The following is a 13,026-nucleotide window of genomic DNA, read 5'->3' as shown; positions in this document are numbered from 1 at the left end:
TGTCAGCCATCATCAATAATTTTGTTAGCCAAATAACAAAACACTTCTATTATCTTCAGTGTCTCATTTCCTAATCTACGAAGTTTGTCCAGAAAATATGTATAAAAGTTGAATAATAAATTTATTTTACAATTATTCAGGTATTACAATATGGTCTCCTTCAAAATACTTACCCCGAGATGTTATACACTTCTGCCAATGCCATTTCCACTGTTGATAACATTGCTGAAAGTCTTCAGTTGCCATGTCATTTCCGCCTTGATGGCTTCCACATCTCCCAAGTGCCGCCCCCGAAGCACCATTTTGCATTTCGGGAACATGAAGAAGTCACACGGGGCTAAATCAGGTGAAAAAGGCGGGTGGTCTGTCACGGTTATTGAGCTTTGGGCCAAACCCTTGGGCACAATGAGCAACATGTGAGCAGGGGCGCATTGTCGTGATGAAGGATCCACCTGCCCCCTTTTGCCAACTCCGTCGAACTCGGGCCACATGAGCTCTGAGACGTGTCAGAACTTCAACGTAAAAATTTCTGTTCACTCTTTGGCTGGCAGGGACAATGCTCCTTGAATCAAAGAAAACAATCAACACTGTCTTCACATCGGACCTTGATTTTCACGACTTTTTTGTTCTCGGTTCTCCTGCTAGTTTCCATTCCTTGCTTTGAGATTTGAGCTCCACATCGAATCTGTAAAAACAGGACTCGTCTCCAGTGATGACTCATTTGAGAAAGTCCCCTCGTTCCTCTGCTTCCAACCAATCCTCACAACCCTCTTTGCTTTCTGTTCTGGCGTCAAGAGCTTCGGTACGATTTTCGCACACAATTTCTTCATTTCAAGTTTTGGTATCAGGATTTTGTGAACAATTGTTTTGGGGATTGACAGCTTGTCAGCAATCATTCTGACTGTCAATCTACGGTCTTTCAGAACACAAGCCGAATTCGTTCAACATTTGCATCGGAACTCGATGTTGATGGGCATTCTGGGCGAGAGTCATCGTTCACTTCTTCTTGGCCGTCCCGGAATCTTTTTAACTGCTTGTTCATGGTTGGTTTCATCAGAGAATTGTCTCTGTAAACCTGTTTCAAACCCTCAAAAATCTCATGGCTATTCTTGCCTACCTTTGCAAGAAACTTGATGTTGACACGCTATTCCTCAATCAGAGAGAGCTCCATGCCGATGGCAGGTGAAAAAGGGTAACTGTCAACAAGCTGCCGCACACTTCCACCTTCATGCAGAGTGCTCTGACTCAAACTGAGCGTTGATGGGATTGATTACAGCACTAGTCCCACCCGGCGGTGACTGCAACCTGTAACATAAAGACATTATTCAACTTTTATACGTATTTTCCGGGCAAACCTCGTGTAATGGACAATCAAAAACTTCCCATTCAAGGTTGTTGCCACAGAGTAAAAGCAATGTAGCATGACTCCAGTGTGGTTACAGCAGCACTGACATGTAAGCAATGTGTGGCATTTGTGCTTTTCTGAAGTGCATGTACAAATTTGAGCTACGGCAGCGTTATTACCAAATATGTCCAAACAGGATCACATACTGTTGTTCTTTTCTCAGCTGCTGGAGGCCAAACACTGGTAGGCATCCATCATACATTGAAGAATGTGTATGAAGCAGCACATCTGTTGAAAACCACCACTGTGCAATGGTGCATCAAGTTGGATAATACACATCCCCATATTGCAGACACCAGCTAAAGTGGGAGACACTCGAGTAGCCACCCTAGAGTCCTGATCTCTCTACCTGTGTGGTTATCATGCCTTTGGTCCCTTAGAAAGGCCTTGAAGGATCAATGACTCCTGTTGGAAGAGGGTGTGCAGCAAGCAGTGACGGACTTCTTGACAAAGCAGGACACAGTGTTCTACAAATGGGCATCTTCAACCTAGTGCACTGGTAGGATGATTGCCTCAGTTCTCATCATAATTTTGCCCAATTGGCATATGAGGGGTGGCTCAACAGTTTATAGCCCCAGATAGTTACTGTAATGTCTCACACAAATACAACCACCTACTTTTATGGGTATGCAAGTCAAATGTTGCAGCTCCAGCTTCATTAGTGTAGCCACTAAGATGCATTGTATACTGTGGTGTAAGCAAAGTGGTGAATATTGGGAGAATCAAGGACTGTGTAATGGTTGAATACCTTCATTTGAAGGGAATGATGTCCAAGTGTTCCGTCTTGTGCAACAGTGAAAAACTGGGCGTCTGACTTCCAACACAGAAGAATGAGTGCGAGAGAAGCACCAAGGAATGGAAAGCCTGCCACTGATGAAACAGTAACTACAATTCAAGATAAAGTTTTGCAGGGTCACTGCAGCACATTGAAACCACATTTGGAATCTCCCATGGGTGTGCTCATGACACTGTTGTGGATATTTTGGGAATGCTGAAAATTTCATCTTGGTGGGTCCACAAAGACTCGAGTGCAGATGAGATACAGGAACATGTGCAGTGTTGTGAAGAAATCATCTGCCAATTTGAAGTGAATGAAGATGGCTTTCTTGCAAGGTATGTCACAATAGACAAAATATGGGTTCACCTCTTTGATCCTGAGACAGAACAAGACTCACAGCAATGAAAACATCCTTCACCCTAATGGTTGCAACTATCAATGCTTTATACTGTTGCATCCTCCTGTGCCATTTGAGAGAAGAGATAAGGAAAATGTGGTGTGGAAAAGTGGCTCACTGAACTCTTTAGCATCAGGACAATGCACCGGTGCACAAAGACCTCGCAATATTGGAAACTCTGCATGACTGCGGGTTCGAATTCTTACATCACCTGCCATATTCTCCAGATATGACTGTGTCAGACTTTTTCCTTTTCCCAAACCTAAAAAAAAAAAAAACCTCAAAGAATGATGATACAGTGACTGATGCTTTATTGGACTTGAAATCAAAGACCTTTTATTTGAATGGTTTGCAGAAGTTATCTGACCATGCCTTCAAGTGTATTAGTGTACACAGGTATCATATATCCAAATGAATTGATATTATGAAATTTCTGTCATTCTTTATTTGTTAGGGCAGAAGCTTTTCGACCCCTCCTCATACAGCTTTCAAATGGAAACTTTTTGATCATCCCTCGTAATTCCCTCCGCATCTCCTGATTCAACTTGACTACATTCCATTATCTTTGTCTTATGTTCATCTTAGAACTGCTCTTTAACACACTATCTATTCCATTGTCTGCCTCCTTTGCTGTACCATTCAACTAACTGCCATTTGGCGGACCTGCGTTCGATTGCTGGTACTGCCGGTGATTTGTCCTCGGTGAGGGGAGACTGGTGCAGAATGCACTCAGTCTTGTAAGGCTAGCTGAGGAGCTGTTTGACTGATTAGTAGTGGTTCCACAGTCAAAAAGTCCCAGGAGAGAGGTGTGCTGACCAGCTGCCCCTCCATGCTGCATCACATTACACCACTGGCAGGGGGCAACATGTTGGTTGGTGGAATTTTACCATTTTTAAAACAACCAACGGAAATTCCAAGTAGGAATTTCTACAATGTATGATTTTTATCCCTTCCAAGTCCTTTCCTGCCTCTGATATCATCAGCTAATATCAAGAGCTTTATTTTTTCTCTCTAAGCATTATTTCCTGTGTCTTCTAAGAGTCCTGTTACTCACTCCTAACAACAAGAAATTATTGAAATTATGTAATTAAAGCTGTAACATTTCTTTGTCAGAACTTTAACGTTGGGATATGACACTGCAGGATAGAGTTCCAATGACATTTGTTGCATAACCTAGAAAACAGTATCAACAATCATTGACATGATTTGAAGTATTTTGTGGTTCAGCTCACCATCCAAATATATTTAGCAGTACAATTCATTGTGGGCTCTAGGTCGAATAGTTTCAGTTAATATCTTGACTGGCAGATGAAAGAACATTGTTGTTTTTGCTAAGCCCAATTCTCCAAATGTAATCAACAATTAACACCACATTTTTAAAGCTTTCAAAACTGGCTAAAAAGAGTCACTTTTAAATGGAACTGATTTCAGAGTTGCAGAATTATAAAAACAAATTACAGTTCATGATATACACTGAGTTCACATTACTCAGTCAAACAGATAAAACTGCACTTGGTTCCATGTGACATCAGGTCCAACACAACTATTCTCATTCAGTAACCTCACTAAAACTATTGAGAAAGTTAACAAAGACAGCACAACTCAACACACTGGTGCAAAGCATCAAAGGCACATTTTTATAATATTAACTTCAGGAACTGTTCTGGTGTTTATGAAAAATTATAACAGTTTCTATTTGATAGAGAAGTGCTATGAGGCATTTTCATAACCAAATAATTCCAAAATGTCAAACACATGCCATTTTACAGTTGAAAAAAAATGAAATTTATAATATAATTAATATTCTCAAACATCAGATAAAAAGAAAGAAATCACAAACAAAATATCAATACTTAAAGGCTTCCATTTTTGAACAGCAGATTTGCAATTATTGGAAAAACATAGCTGAAAAATGAATGGAATCAGATACTTTGTGAACCAGAATATTTATCATAATCTTCTATTGAACAGAGGTCTCTGTGAGACAGATTCATTAAAATCTTCAACTGTGTGCAGTGCGTTGCCTGTAAACATGCTCTGTAGGATCATTTGAGGCTTATCCACATTGTCAGTATATGGCAGGAAGGTTGGCAGCATGGTAAGTTGCCTGTCAATTTGTCATACACCACAGTGACATCATTCAAACAGAGAATCACTACTGTGAGACAAACCATCTTCCAGTGGTAGCCTGGAGTCAACAACCTGATTACAGCATAAAAGTTGTGGCTCATAGGCACCCGCAAGAAAATGCAAAAGAGCTGTGCACTGCCCATTTAGAAGGCAGCTGTATTAGTACAGACCAGTCACCAAGCTTTTTCTGAACTAAATCATGATATTTTTTAAAAACCAAGACTAAACACACACAGGCTACAATTCAAAATAACAAACCACTGTTTTTTACCTTATTGAGATTTTTGCTCACTTTTCAATCTCCTTCATAGAATCTTCTCTTCTTCCTCATCAACAAAGCAACAAAACTGGAGACATTTAAATCACTAAACCATCTTCATTATTATTTCAGCCTCTAATGTTGCTGCTGGGAAAAAGTTCCTCTCAGCTCACCAAGTGTTCATCATCAGGTTGAAAACTCATCTGAAGCAAAATGGAAAAGTTTGAAGAAGTTGACAGTTTTCATAACAATGAAAAAAATTCCTTCCACTAATCACATTTCAGCTTAAAAAGTTCTTCTCTTCTTCCATGAGAAAGTTCTTTAACTGCACACATTTTTCAAACATCAAATCCCCATCTACAAGAAATCACTTCTACAAATTCTGAAAATCAGCTCTGTTTCACTGTCAGGGAAAATGGTTTGAAAGTCCTGTAGACACTTTCTTCAAAGTCAAATCATTTTACAACATAGTTTATACCGTGCTGCAAGTAAACTGTCATTTTGTTGCGGTTTGCATACTTTGTTGTCCTCGGTGTCGACATACTGGCTGAAAACATAGGGGGTGGACGTGCAGTACTGTCTACTGTAAATGATGTAGCCGACAGATGCACAGTTGCATTTCACAATCTTTTACTTTCACTTTTCACAACCTCCCAATAATACACGGTTATATATGGGCAGTGCACAACTTCCTATAAGCCTCATTACTAGTTTCCAGGCAAACATCCACATAATGCTTACTGTTGAACGTCTACAAGCGATAAAAACATAACCAAATAATTCACATTTCTTTCGGAATAATCAGGTACGTATGGAACAGACACTGTCATTGCTTTAACACATGGCCTGTTCATGTACCACTTACATCACTGTTAAGGTGATGCATCGTGGTTGTTCTAACCAACACAGCTTCCTCGTCTGAAACTTGGCCATGGACTGACTGTCTCATGACCCTTATGTATCACCACAATAATAGGTACCGAAACTACACATTGAGCAAAGTTAAATTTACAGAAATTGCGATAAAAATTTAATTTACTCGGTTAACTGAATGCATTTAAAAATTCCGTCTTTTTAACAGTTTCTTCTACTACAAGAGTTAGGTCGAATTATTTCTTTTAATCATGAAATTCACATATATAGTTTAGCAAGCAATACTTTTGTCATATCTGTTAATTACCTTAGAATTAATTAAGGGCTGGCTTTGCTAACATGTTTCCAACTAGAGCCAAATAGATACTTTACGAATACTTGCATTTCATATTCCAAATGTTTGCAATTATTACAAGATTTACATTTGTTTATAAATCAACAATAGAATTATATAATTCAAGTTACATAAAAATGACTGATTTTGCCCTATAATAAAAGGTACTAACTAGGAATACTCAATATAAATTAGAAAATCAATTACATACGCAAAATTCGACCTGCTGTTAAATTCTTTAAAACTAAGGGCCAACCTTTCTCTTTTATGAAAATACAGATTATATTCACATATATTAATAGTAATTACTTGAAAGTGAAAAAATGAATTTTAAGGAGGCATATGGCAAAACAAGGGGGAAGTAAAAATTATCACTGCTTCCTTAGTCACAACTTCTCTTTTGATACGATCATCATTTATTGGCTTCAAGACGACTAAGGCTGCCACAGGGGAAGGAAACTGCACAACCCTATTCAATTTTTCCACCGGAGATTTACAAAGCACTGTCACGATTGACCTCTGATGCACTACTCGAAAACAATGGCTATTGAGTCAAGTATGGCAACTTAGCACTCTTAATAAAAGCAGAAGTTTAAGGTCAGTAACTCTTACAAGACTGCCCCTCATTGAAATCAGTAATGAACAAATTGATGTGAAGACCACAACATTATATAAAATGTTGTCAATTTTTATGTAACCAGGATTGTTGTCTATCCCAACAAAGTACAGTTGGGAGTTGGGTTTACAACCAGATATTTGGGATGATCCCACTTAAACTGGGATATCAGGCAACTATGGTCAAGACAGAATCCAAGACTCCACATTATCAATGTGGCCTCCATTACATATGACGCTAACATCCCTCCCCCAAAGCACTGGTCTGTGGAGATGGGTACCGGAAAACACAGAATGGGTGCTCAATCAGTGGGGTAGGATTCCATTAACCGATGCATCCAGGAGTAACCTGACATCTGATGATTGTCAAAGAAAGGTGTGGAAGCAGCAGGAAACTATGAGACTTCAAAAAGAAAGTTACCCGTTACTATGACACACTGAGTAACTTTTACTGTATGCTGCAATACAATTCAAAGTGATGCAGATATTTCTTTTCACTACAGTCACCAAGATCTGTAAACAACAATTGTAACATCCCACCAACTGTTCAGTTTCTTGACAATATAAATCTGCCCCTCAGTCATGGAACAATTTGAGGACTGGTGTGAATTTCCTCTGTGATGGAAAATCTCTTTCCTGCCAGATATCCAACCAGCTTGCTGGAAAGACTGAATGGTCTTCATCAAATTGTTGGCATTGTTTCACTACGACTGGATGCTACATTGCATTGCACCTCATTTGGGCCATACACTGCCAGAATTTCATGGCGAATTTGTGTGCAATTTAGATGTTTTGCCAACAAGAGCCATACTGTTCCTTGTACTTCAACTTTGGAGTGCCATTTCACTCCCACAATGTGATGAACCTGTTGTCCATACTGCAGCAGAATTGTCTCTGCAGGAAATCGCGAACATGCACACTCTTCCAACAGTGTGCCGTGCCTGTTGCGTAATGGTCTTAGCATGAGATGATGTGTAACTTAATTTCAGAAGTCCTTATACCTCAAGTATGTCTCTTGAATGAATCAATAACCATCCAGGACCATGTCTTCAGCAATTCTTTTGTATCAGTGCTCATTGTGTAGAAGCAGAAGAAGATACACACATGAATGCAAGTCAGGAGGCAACAGTTCAAATCTGTGTCCAACCTTTGCTCAAGTTAAAGAAATTATGCCTTCCCTCTGCAACAGAAAATTCTCTGGAATTAAGCAATGCTAACCTGCATTTTGTTCTGTAAGTAGTGCAACATTCTTTACTAATTCTCCTGATACTGTGTTACTATCACATTTTTACTGTTAAACGATGTTTGCTGATCTCACTTGGTGATGGGGTGGTAGGGTCAACCAATATCCCTCTGGAAAATTATACAGTGAGATAATCACAAGCCTATTTGGTCCCAGGTAGGGAGATTGGGGCCCACCCAAACAGAACCCTGCTTGCCTCAGTACAGCATATTCCATAGCAGTTACTCAGTAATGATTGTTTCACTTGAATAACCAATCCCCTCAACCCTTATTGACAAATGGTGCATCTTCAAAATTATTTTTTCTCCTACAATTTTCACAGTTCAGCCAATAAATTCAAAATCCCATCCACTATGACATACAATGTTCCATTACTGTGTCATTGTATGGTAGGCAAAAGCATGTCCAGAGCTTCAAGTGGCAATGGAATGTTCCCCAGCTCATGAAATCCATATTTGACAAATGTGCACCCAGTCAATGAGACTGATCTCATCAAGATGTTCAGCATTTGTCATGACCCAAAAATCAAAAGTGGCATAAAGAATAATGAGGGTGTAGCAAGCATTTAACATGCAGCCTGCCCCCCAACCAAGTGTTTTCTGGAAGTTGAGGAAGACAATTGTAACCTGAGAGCTATTATTGTCTGCTTTTCTGGGGTTCTCATTGCACAGCATTAGTTCATGTTGACTATTTACTGAACTTTGTTGCTTTTTGTTTCAGTCTCAATCTTCAACAAAATTTTATATGTGTGACCCAGCCACATATGAGGAGCTTACATGCAAAGGCAATCTTGTCTGGAATTTAAAATAAATGAGACACAGAATGGAACAACAAACAGGATAAGCAGAACCTAAATAATCATACAACGTAAGTGAAATCAAACATTTGCCAAGATACAAGCCTATGAAAATACATGTGTGTCCACATACACATTTTGTGTGAAGGATAACTAATCCATTAGATCCAGTCAAGTGATTTCCATTCCAGTCACACTGTTGTTCTCATGGAGAGCAACAGTTTGTGCTCCCTCATAATATGTTGCATAGTGATAATAATTATTATTACAAGGACACAGTTACTTATCCACTGACTGCATTTTTGATAGAATAGGAAAACTTCTAAGAAAAAGGCCAACAATTGTAACAAAAGAGGAATACAACGAGATCTACAATCAGTGACTGAGCTAAGAAACCTTGCTGACTGATATGAAATCCCTATCTAAGGGCCTTCAAGATCTACATTACATATGTGAAATAAAATGTATTTCCATACACAAGTACAAAGCTATGGGAAACACTCGTACTGATGTTAAGGCAACTGCATTCTAGAAGTCCCAGCTAGATGTAAAAGAGCAGATGAACCATTACAAAACCCTTTCCTTGGACAAAAGCCAGAGTATGTTTCAGCCATCCAGTTTAAGATAACAGGAAAAAAGATGTAGATGGTTTACAGTAAACTATTTTTTAAGAAGACTGGAGAAATCACTAGGAGTTAAGTTGGAACACAACCATCTCTGATGATATTTCCATGTCGCTTGTGATTGTTAAGAAAATTATTCTGGTTTCCATGTTTCAATGTAACACTTACGTCAAAGAATATTTCTAAAGATAGTTAATGCCACAGTTGCATCATTTTATTCTGGTATGGTGATCTGAAACATTTAAAATAATGGTGAAGTAACAATAAAACCAGAAATTTGAATAAAAGAATGAAAACTAATATTAGTGCTACAGTGGCCAATTTACAATTTTGTTCTATGATATCACATACTACACTATAAAAATATGTGAAATGATATGGTATAACAAGCATTATCCAGGAAGAGGTAAGTTATTTTGAAAGAAAACAGAAGATTTTTCCTTTTCAAAATCACTCATGGTTCATGTAATGAGAACATGTCCATATTTAAATGTGTTTTTTAAAGGAATATTTTTATTGTAGATTTGATTTACAGATATGAACTGCCTTTTGGCCTAAAAGTAAAAGGCATTCACACTGCAATATGCTATTTTCATTCTTATGTATGCCCAAAATAAGTTTCATGTTGACTGTGAAAAATGGCATTTAGTAGATACAGGGTGTTTCAAAAATGACCGGTATATTTGAAACGGTAATAAAAACTAAATGAGCAGCGATAGAAATACACCGTTTGTTGCAATATGCTTGGGACAACAGTACATTTTCAGGCAGACAAACTTTCGAAATTACAGTAGTTACAATTGTCAACAACAGATGGCGCTGCGGTCTGGGAAACTCTATAGTACAATATTTTCCACATATCCACCATGCGTAGCAATAATATGGAGTAGTCTCTGAATGAAATTACCCGAAACCTTTGACAACGTGTCTGGTGGAATGGCTTCACATGCAGATGAGATGTACTGCTTCAGCTGTTCAATTGTTTCTGGATTCTGGCGGTACACCTGGTCTTTCAAGTGTCCCCACAGAAAGAAGTCACAGGGGTTCATGTCTGGCGAATAGGGAGGCCAATCCATGCCGCCTCCTGTATGTTTCGGATAGCCCAAAGCAATCACACAATCATCGAAATATTCATTCAGGAAATTAAAGACGTCGGCCGTGCGATGTGGCCGGGCACCATCTCGCATAAACCACGAGGTATTCGCAGTGTCGTCTAAGGCAGTTTGTACCGCCACTAATTCACGAAGAATGTCCAGATAGCGTGATGCAGTAATCATTTCGGATCTGAAAAATGGGCCAATGATTCCTTTGGAAAAAATGGCGGCCCAGACCAGTACTTTTGGAGGATGCAGGGACGATGGGACTGCAACATGGGGCTTTTCAGTTCCCCATATGCGCCAGTTCTGTTTATTGACGAAGCCGTTTATTGACGAAGCCGTCCAGGTAAAAATAAGCTTCGTCAGTAAACCAAATGCTGCCCACATGCATATCGCCTTCATCAATCCTGTGCACTATATCGTTAGCGAATGTCTCTCGTGCAGCAATGGTAGCGGCGCTGAGGGGTTGCCGCATTTGAATTTTGTATGGATAGAGGTGTAAACTCTGGCGCATGAGACAATACGTGGATGTTGGCGTCATTTGGACCGCAGCTGCAACACGGCGAATGGAAACCCAAGGCCGCTGTTGGATCACCTGCTGCACTAGCTGCGCATTGCCCTCTGTGGTTGCCGTACGCGGTCGCTCTACCTTTCCAGCACGTTCATCCGTCACGTTCCCAGTCCGTTGAAATTTTTCAAACAGATCCTTTATTGTATCGCTTTTCGGTCCTTTGGTTACATTAAACCTCCGTTGAAAACTTCGTCTTGTTGCAACAACACTGTGTTCTAGGCGGTGGAATTCCAACACCAGAAAAATCCTCTGTTCTAAGGAATAAACCATGTTGTCCACAGCACACTTGCTAGTTGTGAACAGCACACGCTTACAGCAGAAAGACGACGTACCGAATGGCGCACCCACAGACTGCGTTGTCTTCTATATCTTTCACATCACTTGCAGCACCATCTGTTGTTGAAAATTGTAACTACTGTAATCTCGAAAGTTTCTCCACCTGAAAATGTACTGTTGTCCCAAGCATATTGCAACAAACGGTGTATTTCTATCGCTGCTCGTTTAGTTTTTATTGCCGTTTCAAATATACCGGTCATTTTTGAAACACCCTGTATGTTCATTTTTGGATGTAGCCTTCTCATTATTTGCTTGGGCCTTCGTTCCACTTCAACATGGGGTCAACCCTGATACTATGGAGCTGGCAATGTTGGTGTCAGAGTGTTGCCAGATGCCCTTCCTGTCGCCATCACGTACCCCCCAGGACAGAAGTAATGTACCCTAGCTGTCTGCGTCTAGTGTAAGCCATGAACTAGTGCAAATGTTTTTCAAATGTCTGCAAGTTGTGTAACTGAGGTGGTACATGAGGACCAGCCCAGTATTTACCTTGTGGGATGTGCAAAATTGCCTAAAAACCACATCCAGACTTGCCGGCAAACCGACCCTCATTGTTAACCTGCTGGGCTGATTCAGTCTGGGGCCAGCACACATACACAAGTCCAGGAAGCAGCGCATCAGTGCTCGTGGCTAACCTGTTGGTTCGTTTTCAGAAATTCATCTATGGAATAGCACTTGTCAACTTTTATTATCAGCCAGCACCTTGTTAATTAAAGGGAGGTGGTCAAATATTTTTATGGTTGCATGCTATGCTTCTTACTGTGCTACAAGAAGATTAAGTCCGTCTGTTTTTCTTCCTAGTATTGTATTTATGAATTCTAGTATTATTTTCAAATTGTGCTGATCCTTTACAACAAACTTCATAAGAGTGTATGTGTTGTGAGGCTACCTAATTTCATTATCTATGTGAAGTTTCAGGATAGGCACTGTGCATTTGTGTGTGTGTATGTAGGGGGAGGGGTGGGGGTCACAGGTCCACATTTTCCATATGACATCAATGAAAGAAGGAAGTTAAATTTTCTAATGCTGTCATTGCCACTTATGGCAATCACATTTAGAGCAAATATTATTGCACTCAGTTGTTTGAAAAGTTCCTTAATATGTGATTTATAATTCAGGTTCTCATCACTATGTACCCCCAGGTATTTTTAACAATCAGTTTTCACATGTTTCTTTTCCATCATGCTTCATTATTAGTGATGATTTGTCTTTCCTTGTACAAAACCGAATAAGATGCCTTTTCTTTGTAAATGAAGTGCTAGACCATTTACTGAGAACCAATGAATGACACTTTCGAGTATTTCATTTATTGCTCCAATCCTTTATCGGCAAAGTTTCAGACAATTACCCTTCATCAAATTCTTGTTGAGACCTAGAGAAGACAAATCTGGTCTACAAAGAGTGTCACAAATGTTAACTGTGTTCTTTAATGCTTCAACAGATTGTTATCCGTAATGTAGGCCTGCAATTACGTGCATCTGCCTTGCAACCATTCCAGAAAATGGGAATGGTGTACACTTTACAGTCACATGGAATGACTTGTTGCTCCAATAAACTGCCACAAGAGGAGGG

The sequence above is a fragment of the Schistocerca serialis genome, chromosome 3, assembly GCF_023864345.2.
Source record: "Schistocerca serialis cubense isolate TAMUIC-IGC-003099 chromosome 3, iqSchSeri2.2, whole genome shotgun sequence".
Classification (NCBI taxonomy): Eukaryota; Metazoa; Arthropoda; class Insecta; order Orthoptera; family Acrididae; genus Schistocerca; species Schistocerca serialis.
The sequence above is the reverse complement of the archived record's forward strand: the minus strand, read 5'-3'. Positions refer to the sequence as shown.